A 19,624-nucleotide genomic window follows, 5' to 3' on the forward strand; every position below is an offset into this window, starting at 1 on the left:
ATGGTTGCTTTAAAACAATGTAATGTTTTCATTTGAAAGATGACAGAGACATAGAATCATTTCGATATCTTCATAGTATCATCAGCTCTATAGCTGGACAAAGAAATAGATAGACCTATAATATCACCATTCAAATGATTAAAAAGGAATAAAACAATGCCAGATGTTTATTTGGAATAACCCACAGAACACATTGAAAACAATTCCTATTTCTGCAACTGGAAATTGGAATTGATCATTACTGGGCATTAAACGTGCGTATGTTTTTCTGAAGTTCCTAAATCTATTTAATTTCTATGTTGACAGAGATATTAGACAGCTGTTTGAAAATCTGTCTCTCTTTCCTGAGCTATGCACAAGAAATCTTTATGTTAAACCACGAAATGTCAATGAGAGCTCTTCAGTGTACTAATCAGCCTGCGAATGGAATGTGTGCGGCTGGAAGCAATAACCTTAACTTAGGTTCTCAATAGTCTTGATTGCCCCACGTGCACCCCCCTAAGACATGGCTGTTGAAGGCGGCGACTCCGGAGTGCTGTGTGTGATGCGGGCAAGGAGCTAGAAGACGAGACACATTCTCCACCAACGACTTCAACAGTGACTCAGTGCACCCTAAGCGACCGGTCCTGAACTCTCTGCCTCTGTTGCCCTATGGCCACCTCAGCCCCAGCCCCCCATCTGGGTGGGCTACCGTGGGTCCCAGGTACCAGAAAAAAGAGAGCCAGCTTCATGCCTTTTAAGGGCAAGCTGGTGGATGAACTTGATAACCAACATCATCTTAACATCACTTAGCTTGTTCGAAAACATTTCCATGGTACAAACAAAAGCAAAGTCTTACACACAATCGTGTTCTTTATAGTGTTGTTTATAAAAATTAAAAAAAAAAGGATTAAGGTTAGATGTCGTAGACTGGGGCAATGGTAGGTAAATTACACTAAGTTCACACAATGGATTATAGCAGACCCATTGAAAATCAAGTTTACCGAAATCAGCAGGTTAAAAAAAAAATAGGAAAAGCCCCCTATATTCATTAGCTTGGTACATCTTCCAGGTCAAAGTTTGGCCTTTTTTCTCTTAAGATTAGAAATCTGACTTTGTCAGCATACCAAGAGGTGATCTGTTTCCCGGGAATGGACACGTTAACCACATTTTTTACATGAATGCATTGGAGTAGAATGCCCATGTGTCATTTGATATTCAGAAAGCTGTTACAGGCCCTGGAATACTTAGATGGGCATAATCAGCATATTCTGTTCCTGGAAATACGCTACACAGGAAGTAATCTCCTATTCGCACAGTCATTTACTGGCTACTGTTTCCCGAGACTTAATAGTGTGCCCGGTGCTGTACCAAAATGTATCAATATCTCATTTAAGGAGAGCATGTTTGCTGAGCACTTAGCACATGCTGCCCCACACTGGTGCTCCATATTTATTAGCTGGTATTATCTCTCCTGCACTTATCCTTCTCAACCCATCATGATATCTTGTTGACATTATCCCCCTTCTGCGAATTAGAAAATGAAGACAGAGAAGTTTGGTCACTACCCCAGCGAGATGGTAAGTCGCAGGTCACAATGAGAAATATGATTGTCGGAAGAACTGGAATACTTGGTCACCACAGCCTTTGGCAGGGCCCTGGGGAAGCCTGGTCAGAAGGTTGTGTTATGAGTGTGGAATCCCAGCAAAGGGAGTTAGAGGAATTAAATATTTCAGAGCATCAGGCCAAAAAAGCCGATGTGTCCACCTTCTGGTAGGATGACCTTGCATTTGAGACCTGTTGGCTAACACATCCTCTGCCCTGAATAAGAAAGAGAAGCCAATATTCACTGAGAATTTGTTGACAGTCCTCATCTAATCTTTATAAAAATGTCACAAAGTAGGTAGTGAAGGAAAGTCTCTGAAGATAACACCATTAATAAGTTTTAGAGTCTGGATTCCAGCTCAGGATGTTCACCTCCAAAGCCCTGTCCTTAACCCTGAGGCCTCCCCACCTCACAACACAGAGACACGGGCGTTGCTATTTCCACTTTACAGATGAGGAAACGAACAGACAAGTTAAATAACATGTGCTAAGGCATGTAGTCTGTGACTAAATGATAGAAGAAAGTCCAAGTTTATTTATTTATGCAAACTGCATTGTATTAGTTCGCTCAGGCCGCCGTAACCAAATACCACAGACCGCATGGCTACAGCAACAGACATTGATTTTCTCACAGTTCTGGAGGCTGGCGTCCAAGATGGAGGCCTCAACAGGAGTGGTTTCTCTTGAGACCTCTTGCCTTGGCTTTCAGATAGACTCCCTGCTGTGTCCTCATGGTCACTCCCCAGCTTGCATCTGTCTCTGCATTGTCCAAGTTTCCTCTTTTTATAAGGATGCAGTCGTATGGAATTAAGGCCAACCCTAACCACCTCATTTTAACTTAATCATGTCTTTACAGACCTGTCCTGTTCTCTGGCTATGGTTATGTACCACGGGCACTAGGGGTTAGGACTTGAACATATGAATTTTGGGAGGATACAATTCAGCCCACATCATGCATCTTCTTAACCAGTAAATAACACTGCTGCCCATAAAGAAATTGTTTTATATTTTATATTTTTATAAATTTCATGTTGAAAAAAAGGTTTTCTTGTCTCTTATTATAAGCTGGTGGATAATCTGCTTGCTGTTAGTTCTTTTGTTCTTTCATTAATGTAGAAATAGAATGCCAGCTGGCAAAAGGGAAAATGATTAACTAGAACTCACGTAATTTCAAAATGACTCACCTAATCCTCTTGCTTTGGGCACTCAATAAAATGTATTTGGCTATCCAACCAGAGCTTAAATCAAAGAGCAAAATTATTGAAATCAAGGCAGTATGAAGAATACCCAGAAGTGTAAACCCCTTCAAGGAACTTAAAATTTAGTTGAGGAGACAAAAGCATAAATATATGAGACATTAATAACAATTCATGACCGTAATACAAGAAATGCCACGAGGCAAAATGGGATGAATTGTAGAATGTAGAAGCCAGAAAGTAGATTCTGTGAGTTCAGAGAAAGGCCAATGACTGGGAAAGTTGATCCAGGAAGACTTCCTGGAAGAAGAAGTTAACGTGTTGAGTAAGTGGGAAGCGGATTCCCTCAGAGGCACTGCTTAGGGCTAGAAGTACTCATCTCTCAACATGCTTTCAATGAAGAGATTCAACATGCTTTCAATGAAGCCATGTATCTGGGAGCAGCTGGTAAGATAGAGGGGAACCTGGGGAGGAACGAAATGAATGGATAAGTGTTGTGCAAAACCTGCAGGGGAAGGAAAAAAAGAAAGGAAATTCCTAGAATACCATAGTATTGAATCTGCATGAATTTGAAGATTCAGAGTGATGACTGATGACTATCTTCTCCCTAGTTTGGGTCAGAGGCACCATGATGGCACTTGGGGCAAATCAGCTGGAAAGGGGAGCAAGACCCTGCTGCAATTTCAGATCATGCTGGTGAAGACATCCACAGGAATCCAGCGGCAGGGAAAAGGCAGGAGCTGGCTGCTTGCTTGCGTTCATCTTCCAGGAGAGATAGAAGAGAATTCAGAAGACTCCCTGAAGATTTTGTGCAAGGTAGAGGAAAATAAGAGAGACAGAGGGATAATGTATGGTGTGAATTCTCCCTACCTGGGAAAAACAGGTGCCCAGACTGTCAGCCCTCTGGCCGTTCGTTGAAATGGAACCCAGGACCATGTCTGCAAGTCATTTAATCCCTGGTCTTCATTGGCAGATAAGACTGGCTTTGTTCTGGAGGCCATGAAAAGGGGAGGGGGGGGGAAGGTCAGGAAATTTGGAAGAACTTTATTACTATTTCACTTAGCAGGCCAAGGTCAAGTACTCTACTCATTCTCTTCAAGAAGGAAGTAGTATAACAGGAAGGGAGGCAGATGGTGATGAATTGTGGGGAGCTACCCGAGGTGTAGTGGTTAATGTACTCTGGAGTCGGGCTGTCTGGCTTCAAACCCCTGCCCCCACTAACTAGCTGTGGGATTCTGAGCAAGTTAATTTCTCGGTGCCTCAGTTTCCGCATCTGTAAAATGGGATGAACAATTAAGCTTATCCCATGGGGTTATTTTAAGAGTATATATCTAATATTTAGGTGCCACTCAAGAAGTGTTAGCATTAATTTTAGCATCCATGAAAGTGGCAGGCCATTCTGGGGATGTGGATGAGGCATGGTGGGGCGGGTGGGGCGGAAAGCCGGTGGTGAATTAGAGCAGATGCAATGAAAGCTTGGGGAGAATTTAAAGAGAGAAAAGATTATGGATCCTAAGGTCATGAACAAACAAATAAGCTTGCTAACCAAAAAACCCAAACCAAACCAAAACAAAACAAAACAAAAAATCCAACCAAACAAACAAAAAATGAAACAAAAAAAAAAAACCCAAAACAAAATAAAATCATCTTGATGAAATTCCTAACAAAAATATTTCATGTGTGAAGGAAGTGGATTTAGCAGAAGCTCTGTTTAACTTTTGTGTGAAGGCATACTGATGCATGCGAGCTCCCTGGGAAACTGCCACCAGGATGAGGAGGTAGCCCGAGCCTGGCAGCCTCCAGAGCCTTGAGGAGAGGCATGACCAGCTGTTCTGCCTTCTAAGGAAGGTGGTTGGAGGAATGAGCAAAGTTAAAAGTTGAAGACCAAGTTTTGAAGCAGGCATGGGGAAAGTAGAAGAGACAATGGCTATGGGGGTGTTAAGCCTAGAGTGAATGACGAGCACTCAGGGAGAGGGCATCTGCAGAGAAAGAGAGAAGGTATTGGTGATGAGGCTGGTGTTTCAGGGCAGGGAATGTGGGCTCACCTCAGAAAAAACAGCTCCTTCGCTTGCAGTCAATGAACAAGTCACCTGACCTCATCTATAAAGTGGGGATAAAAGAGCTATCCTCAAGACCTCACCAGATTGGCATTGTGTAGAATAAATAAATGTGTATGAAAATCTTTCATCAATGCCAAAGAACCTCTCCATTGACAAAATTTCCTCTTGGGGCGCGTGGGTGGCTCAGTGGGTTAAAGCCTCTGCCTTCAGCTCAGGTCATGATCCTGGGGTCCTGGGATCGAGCCTGGCATCAGGCTCTCTGCTCAGCAGGGAGCCTGCTTCCTCCTCTCTCTCTCTGCCTGCCTCTCAGCCTACTTGTGATCTCCATCTGTCAAATAAATAAATAAAATATTTTTTTTAAAAATTTCCTCTCAATGACTGTCCATTTGCCTTTGGTAAAATGTCAGAGCTGTTTAGGCAAACCCCAAAGTTATTTAATTGTTGGATGATCCACTGATGACAGAAATTAATTTTGCAGGAACGGCGAACACCCTCCCCCCACTTTGTTAATCACAGCACCTGGCAAAGCAGAGAGCAGGGGTGAGTCCATGGGAAGCTGTGGTCACCGAGCCCAGGCAGTGATAGCATCTGAGCCATGAAGCTTCCGCCACACATGTCTGTAATTAGCTTATGTCACCACAGGGGCCATACACAGAAGCTCCTGTACATGACACAGACCCTGAGATAACAAGGTGCATAGAGGGCAGTTTAATTTCTCCAGTGTAAGAGGGAGGAGCACTCGGAGAGTCCAATGTACTCAATACCATTTCCAGAAAGTACACTTTTCACTAAGAATGGGTCTGCTCAGAGTCTGGCTCGTGGTGTGTGTGCCCTGTTGGATGTGACCAAAAGACTGTGCTCAGGCAGTCTTCCCAATGCCTCCTCCAAGATGGCACGAGCGATGGCCTGGGATGGGGAAGGTGGGTATTGAGGTTGCAAAAGAACGTGGAGAACATGTTGGACTGATGTCCATCACAACTTGTCTCTGGGAAGAATTTGTTTCTAAGAGGGTTTGATTAACCTCCTTTCACATTTAAAATAAAGACCTAGGATGAAAGCAAAAGATTCAAAGAGCTAGCAATTACACAGAGACCAGAAATGTGCAGGTCACAGGAGGCCTCCCTGCCTCACTTTGCAGATCTGGTCCTGGGCCATTCTCCTTTCCTGTGGCTTATTGGGGGGGCTTTGTAGTGCTCAGCAAAAGGCAGGTCACCTCCATCCCTGTGGCACTGGGGATACTCCTCAGTGTTCAAATCAGATGAGTGGATAACAAAATGTGGCATGTATGTACAAGGAGTACGATTCAGCCTTAAAAAGGAAAAAGAAATTCCAATACCTCCTCCACCACTGATGAGCCCTGCATCCATTATACTGAGTGAAATAAGCTCAATACGGAAGAACAAATACTGTATAACTCTGCTTATCTGAGGTACCTAGAGTCGTCACATTCGTAGTGACAGAAAGTAGAACGGAAGTTACAAGGGGCCATGGGGAGGTGATGAAGAGTTGATGACTAACCGGTACAGTTTCTGTTGGGGAAGATGAAAAATTTCTGGAAAGGCAGGGTGGTGAAGGTTGTCCAGCAATGTGTGCGTCCTTCATGCTGCTGAATTGTGCGCATAGAAATGGTCCAAATGATACAATTCATATTATATCTATTTTACCACAGTTTTTGAAAAATATGATTCCAAAACGTAAAATAAACAAAAAAACAATAAAAATTAGAGGCGTCGCCACATGTCATAAGGAACTTGCTCTGAGAAACTCAACGCATAAGCATCTCACTGATGTGCTGTTCTGTGAGTCTTCAATTTACGGCTCCTCTCCAAAATGTGAGATTTGCCACAAGTCATGGATATATGAGAAGGTTGGAACAAGTCAGGAATGAATATTTTTGCACAGGCTGTGCTTTTGTGTTGGGACATATAAAAGCATTTTTTGGTAGAGGTTGGTTGGCTCTCCCAATGTTTTAGGCAATTTACAGGTGGTGTTAAGTACTTGGTTAAAATCCTTCTAATGTGTGCGGTAATCATTTTAGCTGTTAAAGCATAATGTGAGTTCAGACATCCAGTTATACTAAAATCTTTCCCACTCGCCTACCTCTTGTGCAGATTAGAGAGGGAAATGCGTTCTAGACAATAAAATCTAAGGGGAAAAAAATTGCCATCCTGTTTCAGCTCTGCCATTAAGCCCAACGATGGCGGCCATTGCCGGGTAAAAGGAAAAACAACAAGTTTACAGTTCCTCATTTCCCATGGTAAACAGATTGCTTATTTTAATTTTGAAAATAAAGCGATGGAGGCTATGTAGGTCTGTAAATAAGAGTGTGCATCTCAATTTTCTGCAAATGCTTAAGTGGTTTACATCTGTTTCCTCCCAGTTGTATTTCTCAAACATGAATTTCCATTTTAAAAAGAGTCGTAAAATCACTACGGTTTCTCTGTGGATCTATTAGCAATAAAATAGCCTACAGAGGTTTGCACAGCCATGGAAAATGTACAGTGATAATAGGCTGTCCTGCTGTTACATGGCTTATGCAAACTTTACATTTATCACAGCAGAACCATCTATATCCGCAGGGCTGCAGCCCAGCAAACAACGGAATAAAAAAGACCAGGAGAAGGAAGATGAGACAGAAATCTCTATGTACACATCATTAATCAGACAAGATGAATTCTCAAACTTGGAAGCGGGTTTCCTCCAAGCCAACCGAGAGAAGGAGCAGGAGGAAGCAACTGTGTCAGGAATGGGTCACAATCTGCAACGGACAACTTTCCATACAAATTCTCTCCCACCACAGAAGGCACTTGCTTCTCTCATTGGCTTGCAGTACAGTTCGCCACTCTTTTACTTTTTTATTTTTTTTATTTTTAATTTTTTTAAAGAACAAAGCCCGGTCATCTGTTGCAAACTTTTAGTGCTGCAGGCAATGTGATGATTCTTTCATTACTTTAAGTAAAAGGACTCAAAGTAACCCATTCCTTTCTCACACACCAGTTCTCCCTAACTGTGCTCCCACCTGCCCCGTCTGGGAAGCAGATGTGGGACACAGAGCACTTTGTCTGGCCCCTAGAAGCCTGTATCATAAGTGGGGCTGAGTTGTTTATATCCCTGTAACCCCACTTGGCTTCCCAGTGAAATTCTCCCCCATACTGACAAGGCGGTTGTTGGTTGGTTGGTTTTTCTAAATCTCAGTTAATGCACTAAAGGTCTGGTGTGATGGCAAGGAGCAGATTTCAAGGTGGGCTCCTTCCAAAACCGGATGCATGGATTCATGAGTGCACCCAGTTCTTTGCCTGGGAGCCCCATGTGTGCTTCCCTGAAATGGGAAAGAATCAGTACAGTGTGCCCCATGGAGTTTAAGTCGCTTGTCATCTCACAGCCTGTTCTCTTCGGTGGGGTATTCCTTACTTTTTAAAAAGTGTTTTGTTTTATTCATTTAATAGAAGGGTTGGAGACCTGATTCTTGAGGCTTCAAGAGGGAAGATGGAGAGGACACCTTTCCAAGAACCACCTGCGGGGTGACCATTCAGCAGGCGCTTGGCCGGAAGTCCCGCCCTGCAGGAAGAGACCCAGGTGGGGAGAGAAGAAGGAAAGGCGTGAGGGAGAGGAGAGATGGGGTGCAGCTTGCACGCCCAACAGCCCAGCAGTTTCTGCCGCTCCTGTACTGTGTTTCTTTTATTCAGGGTGAAGCTGGTTCTTTTGAATTAATTCATATCGATCCATTCCTGGAAGGAGGGGGGCGAGGGCTTTCAGTTGCGTGTCCCCAAAGCATCAGATCACTTCAAACAATTGCGTGGGAAAAGAATCCAACTCCCAGCACCAACCCATTTGTAAATTAGGTGACTAGTTATTAAGACACGATCATTTTTTACCTTGGTTTGACAGTTGCTACATATCCCCTAAGTGTACCATTGTGTGTGTGTGTGTGTGTGTGTGTGTGTGTGTGTCTGGGTGGGGCGAGGAGAATGTGTTTGCATTCTAGATCTGATGTTCGGTATCAAGTCGCCCCATGATCTCCCAGGAAGTAACAAAGCTTTCTCTGAAGGCTGGAGCTGATGGGACTCTCTGAATCCAGATTGAGTGAGCTAACTTTCCGGCGGTTTCTCGCTTTGTACTATTGGTCGTTTCTCCCTGGAGGCTTTGTCTTACCTCCTCTGTCATTAGTTCTCTGGGGGCAGAAGTCTGATTCTTCTTACAAGGGACTCCCCCGGCCTGGCCAAGCTCACCCGGTGATTGCGTACCCGCAGAGGGTGTCCCAGCCCTGTGAGGTGGGTGCGAGGCAGAGAGACGGTGTAAAGTCTCACCAAAGACCCACCTGCTCCGCATCTGCTCCTGAAACCTCGGAAAGGAATTGCAGGCCCAGTGTTCAGCACTGGCTTCCAGAATATTCTCTGGATTGGTTGATGGACAGGTGGATACGGGTTACTGACCTCACTCTACATTGATCAGTCGCGTGCCGTGTTGGCCACTCTGCCATAAACAGAAACTCAGAGTCCATTAGCAAGACTGTCCCCTCTCAACAATCGTTTTAGGTTGAACTGAGACCCATCCAGTGCGAGTCATCGGCAATTGCGGGAGGCATCCGTGCGACTCCTTCTGGTGGCTCCGCACTGGCCACGGGTTTCCATGTCTCCTGGATCTCTTTGGCGACTCCAGGGAAATCCTGACTCTGTTTGAAAACGGTGCTTAGAACGTCATGTCCTGGGTCCTTCCTCAAGTCACTGATGACAGGACCTAGGCCTGATAAAATAGCAACAGTGCTCGTAGTAACAGCAATTGCTACAACAGTTTGGAACTTTCTGTGTGCCAAGGGCCACAAACCAAGACCAGACAGACGCATTAGCTTGTCCAGGCATGGCTGTCCGTGTACGAATTGGGCTACAAATCCATGCCTTTAGGACCTGGCATAGGCTTCTCCTCCAGTCCTAATATCTTCATGGTGTCTTACCTTAGCTGCATGGAGAGAAATGGTTTCTTGCTCCCAGCCGTCTGAGTGTGCCTGGTGAAGCGGCCATGCATGGGGCACCCCAGTCCAGCTCCTCCTGAGTACTGCTGACTGGTTCTTCCCGCCTCTCGCCCCCTCTCCTCCTTCCGCACTTCCCCATCCCACTATCCATCTTTTACACAGCAGGACAGGGTAATTCGCTGCATGCTAGGCAGTAACTACATAGTAATAACAATAATTCTTGGTACTTAGAGCTCCTCATCCGAGGATGTCACCCAAGCTTAAAGAAATTTAAATATATCTGCTCACAGCAGTGTGGTGGGGGTGGTCTGGGTCTCATTTTCAGGCCTGGAGAGAGAGACACACACACATATGAAAGAAGGAAACCCTGGGTCCTTGGTAATGAGGCCCTCCTTACCAGACAAGGAACTAAGAAAGGGAACCACATAGGGAAGGGCCCGATAAAATCTCACGGCCTCTCGGTTCGCTGAAGTTCTCTTACATCCGGAGCTTAGCAGGTTTGCTGAGCCCTCGGGCTTCGAGGCATCCACGAGAAAGGACTGTTCACCTGCTAAGCCTTTGTTATGAAATTAGCCACCAGTGTCTGAGTAGTCTCTCTGGACATTGTCCCCAAGGCAAGCACCACTGGGCTCTGGCATGGGTCTGATGACGGCTCCCTATCTCTACCAACTCTGATCCATCCATCCATTCTTTCTTCCTTCCTTCCTTTTAAATTTTATTTTATTTTTTCAGTGTTCCAGCATTCATTGTTTATGTGCCACACCCAGTGCTCCATGCAATACGTGCCCTCCACAATACCCACCACCAGGTTCACCCAACACCCCATCCCCTCCCCTCCAAAACCCTCAGTTTGTTTCTCAGAGTCCACAGTCTCTCATGGTTTGTCTCCCCCTCCAATATCCCCCAATTCACTTCTCCTCTCCATCTCCCAATGTCCTCCATGTTATTCCTTATGCTCCATAAGTAAGTGAAACCATATGATAATTGACTCTCTCTGCTTGACTTATTTCACTCAGCATAATTTCCTCTAGTCTCGTCCATGTTGATACAAAAGTTGGGTATTCACTTTCCACATGCCCTGGCATGGTTCCTTATCCCTGCTCTGAGGGCAAATTTGCCCACAGGCTTCCCTGGGAATAATCAAGGAGCCTTCCCCAAGTGCACCCTGGGGTGGGGCATGGGCTCTCTAGCTAAGAGTCCAAGGTCTCAGAACCTCATTTTCTACTCCTACACTCTAGCTGCACCTTCCTTGCCAGGGCGAGCCTCTGGGCTTGCTTTCTACCTACCCGGACCTGCAGGTTGTACCACTCCATGCTTGTTTAATCTAAAGTTTGCCCCTTCTCACCAAACTGAGCTGTCTTCACCTGCACCTCCATCCAACACACTGGAGAGAGGGATCTTTGGAAGTTCAATTCACCAGCTAGGGAAATACTGACGTACCTTGGATTAAGCATAAGTCTGATTTTTGGACATGATGATGTGTGTGTGGGGAGGGGGGGGGAGTCTTCTTGGAGCACACAGCACATGCCTGCTTCTCTGAAGACCTCACCAGCCCTCTTGCAATAACAAGCACAGTCTGGTGAGGTACCCCTCACGTGCAAATTACTGTTCTGGAGACAGGAAGATTTGTGCAGAATCTTCTAAGAATCTAAGAACAGGCCATTGTCCTTACTCTCAAGGAGCATGGAACATGGAGGCTGCGAGAGGAGACAAGACAGCAACCCACGCAAACACCATGACTTCTTGATTTCCAAGGACGCTCCGAACCTTTACTCCAAGCATGTGCCAAGCTCTGAGGCCAAAAGGTGGTTCTCACCCCAGACCCGGTCACAGTGAGAAATCCAGAAGAAAGGAGAGCAATTTAATCCAGGTAGATGGGATGCATTTCCACAGTAAAACCACTGGAGCTTTTCCTTCCGACTCAAAACAAATACATTTGTCAAATACACCATAAATATACATTTGCACTATTTATTACCTCTGCCTATAAAAGAAAATTGTATTAGGTGATTGTGCTGAAAATGTGTCAAAAATATAATTTGCATCTCTTTTATGTGGGTGTTTTTGTGTGTATTTGCTATATTTCAATTTGCTAATATACATATATATCTCTGTAGAGACATATATAAATGCTGTTTAGTTCTTCTGATCTTTGTTTTTATTTTCTTGGTATAAAAATTTCAATATAATTTGTGATTCTAAAAATATTGCTTTTGAAAAATACGGTATGGATTCTTCATTCCCTTAATTCCCATAATCCAATACAATAAAACATTTACTAAAAGTATATTAAAGAGAATGTCCTGAAGGATTTGCTTCTCTTTGACAAACCGTCACTGGAGGATTGTGCGGAATGCTTTCTGTGTTGTCGTGAATTTCACAGAATCCATCTCTCTTCAGTTGGATGATTTCCCTAAGTTTTCCCTTCACCCCTTGGATGGGTGGCCTCATTTCCCCTCTTAGCAACCCCACAAGGCCCCGGGGACCGAGCTTTCGTTACTAGAGCTCATGCTCTCCTCTGCAGATGTTGTGCATTTTGAACGGAGGTATACTCTTCTGCACTATTTTTATTTACAGCATCTGAAATCATCTTCATGTTTTCAGAAAAGGCTTCTGCAATTACGTCTTCTGCTGGTTCCCCTCCACCACCTTTGGAAGCAGGTCGACACAACCCCCCCCATGTTAGGGGAACAAGGGGTAAGGCCCAAGGGGAGATTATGTCACTTTAGGGTCACACAGAAAATCATTAAAAGATTAAGACTCAGGTCTCCCAAGTCTCAACTGTTCTGCTTTGCTGTTAAAAATGTCACCTTCGTTCCTTTTCCTCATCTACCAGCCACATACATATCATTTTTCCTGCACCAGACAACATCCAGGGCCAAGAGAGGCCACTGTCCCTTCAACCCTCTTTTCAACTCTGGAAAAGAGATCCATGGTCAGAGTTCCCCGGGGAACTTGGCCTCACAGTGTGGTGAGGCAGACAGAGACTATTCTAGACTGGATCATGACGTCACCATCCCCTACCCCATGGCTCTCCCTATGTTGAAATCCAAACCCCCAATGGGACTGTATCTGGACAGAGGGCTTTTACAAAGTAATTAAAATTAATTGGGGGTAATAAAGATGGAGTATCATCTGATCGGACTGGTGGCCTTCAAAGGAGAGAGAGAGAAAGAGAGGGATCTTTCTCAGTACCTGCACACACAGGGGAGGCCACTGGAGGACAGAGTGAGAGGACAGCTCCCACAGCGTGAACTTGGACCTGCAGCCTCCAGACCTTTGAGAAGTAAGTGTCTGCTGTTGAAGCCACCCACTATTAAGGCAACCCAAGCAGACGGAGACAGTGACCTTACAGCTTGACTTCAAAGTCATCTCCTGAGGTCTGTGTGGCACTGGCAGAACCTAGAGGCTGCTCAGAGTCTGCCTGGGAAAAGTTTGCCAGAGGGCGTCCCTGGAGATGAGGTGATCCTACAGCAAAGGGAGCAGAATGGACCCCCGAGTCACAGTCAGGGGCTGGTGCAGGGCCCGACCAAACATCAGCACATGACTAGGGGTTCAACCAATCACAGACTTGAGCTGCCATTGGCGACGGAACAAGGAGGTCCCGGATGAACACGGGGTCTCCCCCTGGAGACCAGGTAGCTGAAAACCTCATGGCTGAGAAGTTCCCATCTGTCCTGCTCAGTGGGACCTTGTTGGTCTCCCCTTCCCACCACATATTTGAGCACCCTCCCAGGGGAAGAAGATGGTGTGGCAGAGGATGGTGGTCTCTGAGAGAAGAAATATTTTTAGTAAAGGGACTGATAAGTCAGCCGGACTACCTGTAAACAGGACTGGACACATGGTTCGCTCTCTCCTTCTACTGGTGGGGGCTCAGGAGGAAGCCTGAGCAAATAAAGGTGTAACGGGAGGTGTAACTTAGGTTGAATGTGTGCCTTGCTGACAGAGGGAATTATGGAGTGTTCCTCTTCCCTGGGAGAGGTACAGTTGGGGACTAAACCAACTCCTGTCATCTTCTATGAAAGTGAGCATCTCAGGAACTTGGGTAAATGATGCCACCTCTCCCATCCTTTATTCGGACTCCCCTGCACTTACTATACCTAGGCTGTGCTGCATTCTTAACACAGCAGACAAGATTTGCATTCTCAGATATCTGTATCCTCTCAAGTCCATTGTAAAATGTCCTGAGCAGAAACACAAAAGGGTACCAAGTACAGAGCTCTGATAAAGATTGTGCCCTCGCAGCCTTCCCTGGGTGGGACGTGAGTGTGTGTGGACTTGGCAGCGGGGTTCACCATCCAAGCTGAGCTGTGGACTCCGGGGCTGGGCGACAGCCTGGACATCGGCTATGGGACCATCAGCTTCCATTTGAGGAACCTAGTCCCCACATCTGTAGAACAAAAGAGTTGAGCTCGGGGCCCATTATAATTCCCTTCAAGGTCACAATTATATGACAGTGTGAGATCTCTTATTTCATCTTTTTTTGTCTTTCCAAAGGTCCATCTGGAGAAACAGAGCTTTACGTAACTTAACTGACTTAGCACTCACCCAAGCCTACGAAGAAGGCACGGTTATTGCCATGGCCATTTTACTGACGAGGAAACTGAGACCCAGGGTATAACCTGCCCACGGAAACAGAGTCAGGAAGGATTAGAACTGGCTCAGATACAGAACGAGGCTCCTGTCTGAGCCACCATGCTGTGCTGCCTCCGGCCTTGGGAATTACTAGCCAGTAGGTTAGCTTTGGATGAAACCGGAACTCACACTTCCTGAGTTTGGAAGCCTCCCAAGGCCAAGGCTCACTTTCACTACTGCATGCTTGTTTCCCTCTCACTCCCAGCTCAAAGATTACTAGCTAAACTTGTCCTCTCACAAACACTTACTGAATGCCTGCCCCGGCCCAGGGACAGGCATCTGAAGTGAGTGCCATTAAAAGGGAAAAGGTTGGGGACTCTCTCAGCAGACAGTCAGCTTCTCAGCTGTTTTTAGGGACATGCGCTCATATATTTCATGCTCATCCTGGATAACCCGGTTCTATCATCTCACAGAACGCTGTAGGAATTCTCCATGGGGCTCTCAGCTGAGCCCCAGCAGAACCCTGAGTGGGCCCATCTTCCCCTGTGATTTATAATCTTCCTAATCTTCAACGGTTTGTTTGGCTTTTGCAAAGAGATGGTGGGGGAGAAGTGGGAATACCTTGTCTTATGGATGGATTTGCTTGTAATTCACTTTAATTCCCTGCCATGTGAAACTGTGTGCATTTATCCTTTTGAGCACCATGACTTTTTTATACAAAATAATCATTTCTCAAATAGATGATAGGCACTCAACTGGAGGCCATGTCCTCTACTGTGAAAACAACAATAACATAGTTACTTCCTGAATAATACCATGAGGGGCTTGCCTCCCATCCCAAAGAACATGCTTCAGCAACACAGCCATCTCCGACGGACACCTGCTGATCTGTCAGATGAAGGAGCAGGACAGGCCACCTGGCTTCTAGACTGAGTCCACACAGTGCTGGTCCTTCAGGAGACCAAGGAGCTGCCCAGGCAACAGCACAAAGCTTGTGGGCGGCACAGGTGTTTGAGACCCCGCTGAGGTTGCGCTGGTCCTGTGGGAGAAAACAAACCTTTCTTCCGCAGGTTGACTCCACCCACCCTCGGGCCCTGTGTGCTTGCTGGGCCAGTGGTCACTAGCCTGGTAAATGCCAAGGGCAGAGGACGTATTGGAGTGAGGAGCAGGTTCTCAGCTGCTGCCTGTGCTTGGGGCAGAAAGAAGTGCCTCGAGGGATGGTGCAAGGAGCCAAGCTGGGAGGCCCTGGCTAGGCTGGGAACAAGGCTGGGAGAGTGGAGAGTTCTGCACCTGCTGGTGACTATACACCCCATGCAGGGTGCGCTGGGGTGTGCTGAGTCCACATTTGAAGAGGACTGCTGGAACTCCAGGAGGGCGTGGCCTCTTCTCATTCACAGCCTGTGTGCTGAGTTGGTAGGAAGAGACCAAAGCCATAGAGAGGCCCCGCAGGGAACTGAAGTGCTCTCAGAACAGTGTGGTCCAGCTAGACCTCTCAGGACCCCGGGGTGGGAGACAACAGGTGGAGTGGGGGTCGAGGGAAGGAAAGTCTCCAGCAAGAGACTCTTTTGTGCCACCAGGCCTCCAGCAATGGCTGGAGCCTGAGCACTGGCTCAGAAAGGGAGGTGGTCTGCTCTCTCCTAGGTTCCTTGGCAGAGCTCCAATGGGAATGTCATTCTGGAAGACATCTCTGGGCTGTGTGACTTCCTTAAAGCTGGCTGAGGTGGTGGCCAGGAGCCAGCAGCCCACCCACCCCCCTCTCTGGATGGAGGCCATTTTGTCTGCCTGCTGCCGCACCAGCCAGCCTGCGCACCGAGCCCAAGGCACTGAAGGAGAAGGCTCCAGCACCCCCGCCCTCTGGTACCAGTTGACTCTCCAGCCAATGTGCACACTCTTTGTCTCTAGGAAAAGCAGGAATGCTTCAGTTGTCTACAAAACCGTGTCTTCTCCTTCTAGAATATGGCTGCTTATAAAGGGGGGGCAGGGGCAGGCAGGGAAAAAAGACAAGACACCAAGTGCAGAATAATGTCAAAGGGAGTAGGCTCTCTCCCTCCATTTTCCATATTGTTTCCTATTTTCAATAGCTACTGGGTACCAGAGAGGAAAGGAACAACTTTAAAAAACAATTAGTGGGACATGTGGTGTTCATTCTTGGCTGGAACTACGCAGCCTCATCTGCTGGCAAATACTCTGCAGTCTTTCATGAAAAATGTTTTAGAACTAATGAGCTATATTTGCATTCCCCGTAGAATGGATTCGGAATTTTTCATCTACGCCACACCATGAAAAATGGATGTGTTTGGCACAGAAGTCATTTGAACATAAAGCCCAGTCTCAGTGGAAAGACAACCTTCAGAAAACTTTTCAAGTAACTTAGCTCATTCGCACTTGCTTCCACCGGGGAAGGTCAGGCTCGTGTGAAAGATGGAAATTTCCTGTACAAACCTAGATGCTGATGAGATTTGTTTTTGTAGATAATCTGCAGCAGTGAAATTTTTCATAATGTCACTGCAAAATAAATTAAAATGTTCATCTTCATATGGCTGGTTCCATTGCATTAAAATAAATGTTGCAAGCTCATTTAATTAGTATAGTTAGGAATGTCTCTTCCCTGCTTCACTGACTCTCCAAATCACAAGTTAATTTGTCAAAATCAGACCATTGTTTTTCCTTCATTCTTCATTACTAGAGACAGCCCCATTTAAATAAATGTTTATGCTACAGAGAGCAGGGCAGTGAACAACCCCAAATATTTTCATAAGCCAGTGCTGGAAAAGTTTAAAACACAGAAAGTGAAGATGTGGGTTTTTCCCCCCTCCCTTTGTGGTTATTGGATATCTGACCAGCTGAAAAGGTACAAAATTGAGCGGTCTGCTATAACTGATGATACCCGGTCCGCCATTGCTCATGTTGGCGGGCTATGTCCTTTTGAAAGCGGTTTTCTTCTATGTTTTCAAAGACAAATGATGACAAAAGATACGATCTCTATAAATTACCCTCATCAAATCATTCTCTTCACGAACCTTTGGTTAATCAATTAGTCGGTGATGGGGGAGGGTCTCCACTGGGCTGGGGTGGGAGTTTCTGGTTTTCACCACCGTTTGCTCACCATTCCCGACCATGAGCAATCAGGCGTTTCTGCTGAAAATGCAAGAGATGACCAAACTCAAGGGGTTCCTCTTCTTCTCCTTCACTTTCCAATCCCCCCAAACCTCCAAGAAAAATCAGAAGTGACCACTGACAAAGCATGACTTCCTGGCAGTGAAGTTGTGTTGGGGTAAATGATGAAGACCACGGGAGGGAGGTTCGTGTAACTGGCTGAAGTGTTATGTCTTTCGAGATCTTCTGGAAGACATCCCTCGGTAATGAATGAAAGAGCTGATTGGATCATATCAGTGTCCCATACCAGTGAGATGCTGCACTCCTGCCCATAGAGACCCTCCCTACATGGGACAGGATCCCACCAAGCATGGGTGGGTCAACTGTCTTCCCTGAAGCTCTGCACTTCACCGTGATGGAGTGACCCGACCTCTCTCTTCCATAAAGAAGATAAAAGACAAGTCCAGTGTTTTCTTGTTACTGTACAGGGTTTTCTTGTCCCATTACCCATCTTCCTCTGCCACTCTTGCTTTGCATGGCCTTTCTCCTCTGGATCAAATGGATGCCAGGAAATGGATGGGGTTCTTCCCATTTCTAGATGTGCGCCATGTTTTAAAGACTTTGCAAGCTGTCCTCGGTATGAGTCTGATGAGGTCCGATCTCTAGACTCAAACTCTTTTTTTCTATTCTTTCTTCACACAAACTGGGACCAACTTTGCTTCATTCATAAACTACTTAACGACCGAGAGGCTCTAGTTACTAGGTGTTGTACGATGTGCTTACTTGACTTCCAAAAATCAGAGCTCTCTGCGGCTACCACAGACGCGGGCCAGCACAAAGCAGCAGGCCTGGTGGCCCACCTCCCTGACGGCTGGGCGGGGTCCGCCAGTGGTAGCTGAGCACCACACTGAGCAGGCCTCCATTCCTTCACTCCTTCATGCGATACACATGTGTGGGCCACCTCGAACTCGGCACTGAGTGTGGAAAGCCAATCTGCTTTCCATCAGGCAGAAGAAGTGCAGCCTCCTGACTTGATCGGGGGTGGGGGGTGGGAGAGGCAAACAAGCCCCGTATGTAGCCTACTGTCTGACCCCTGAAGCCTGCCGCCTTATCTGGAATGATGGAGTAACTGAAAATGACTCCCGTGTCTCTGGTTGGCTGTGGAGCAGCCTTTGTGAATGAAACTGAAGAGCAAGCCATGTACCCAAAAGGCCAGCGACCTGGGGCGTGCCAAGCATCCAGTGCTGACAGCAGCTGAAAGGTAATGCAAAATGGTCACCTGGGAGTCCCCTCTCCTTGGGTCAGCTCACTCTACACTGCGTTTCTTGGCCACCAGGAGGATTCATGTGCACCTCAGGCACTGAGAAGGCCTGAGGCAGAGGAAGCCCAAGAGGCAAGAGCCAATTAGAGAACCAGGGACACGTTTTCTTAGGAAAAACCATGCTGCCCCATCATATTGGCCTGATTCTCCATCCCTAGATCAAAAGCCAGGTGGGAAGCATGGAGCCACATTGGTCAGCTCTGTGTCCAAGAGCAGGCCACCGGAAGACAAACACAAAAAGGCTTGGTGAGTCTTCCGTCAGGGGGAGAGGAAGGCCGCCATTCAAATCCCGGGCTCCACTGACCAGCCATGACCTGGTAGAGGTCCCTGACCTTACAGAGGCCTTCTCTCACACACAAAAAGAACATCACCGCCACCATGTATCCTTTACATGTTTCCTGTGAAAAATAAACAAGACACTACATGTAAAAGTGATCTGGCATGCATCAGGGTGTTGGACAAATGTTAGTGCTCTTCCAGGGGCTTTTTGAAGGAATAAGTCGGCAGAGGAGCGGGCAGGCCGCCGGATGGCAACGAGTGTGGGGTAGATAGAGTGTCCTTTGAGAAAAGTTAATGCCATTGATTTTTAATCATGTCTGGTGGCTAAACTACTCTTGCGTTGGACACTACTTGAAGACGGAACCACACACACCTCTGGTTTATATGGGGTATAACATTCTCAGCTTTGCCTTTTTGATTTTTGGGTTTTTTCCCCCTGGAATGAAATTAGCGATCATCTGGTCACAACCCATTCACAACTTGCAAAACTGTTGGATGCCTTCTGAGGCCCTACCCGAGGTAGCGACTCCCCTCCAAGCTACCT

This window comes from Mustela putorius, unplaced genomic scaffold (assembly GCF_011764305.1).
Source record: "Mustela putorius furo isolate JIRA1106 unplaced genomic scaffold, ASM1176430v1.1 tig00003845_pilon_pilon_pilon, whole genome shotgun sequence".
Lineage (NCBI taxonomy): Eukaryota > Metazoa > Chordata > Mammalia > Carnivora > Mustelidae > Mustela > Mustela putorius.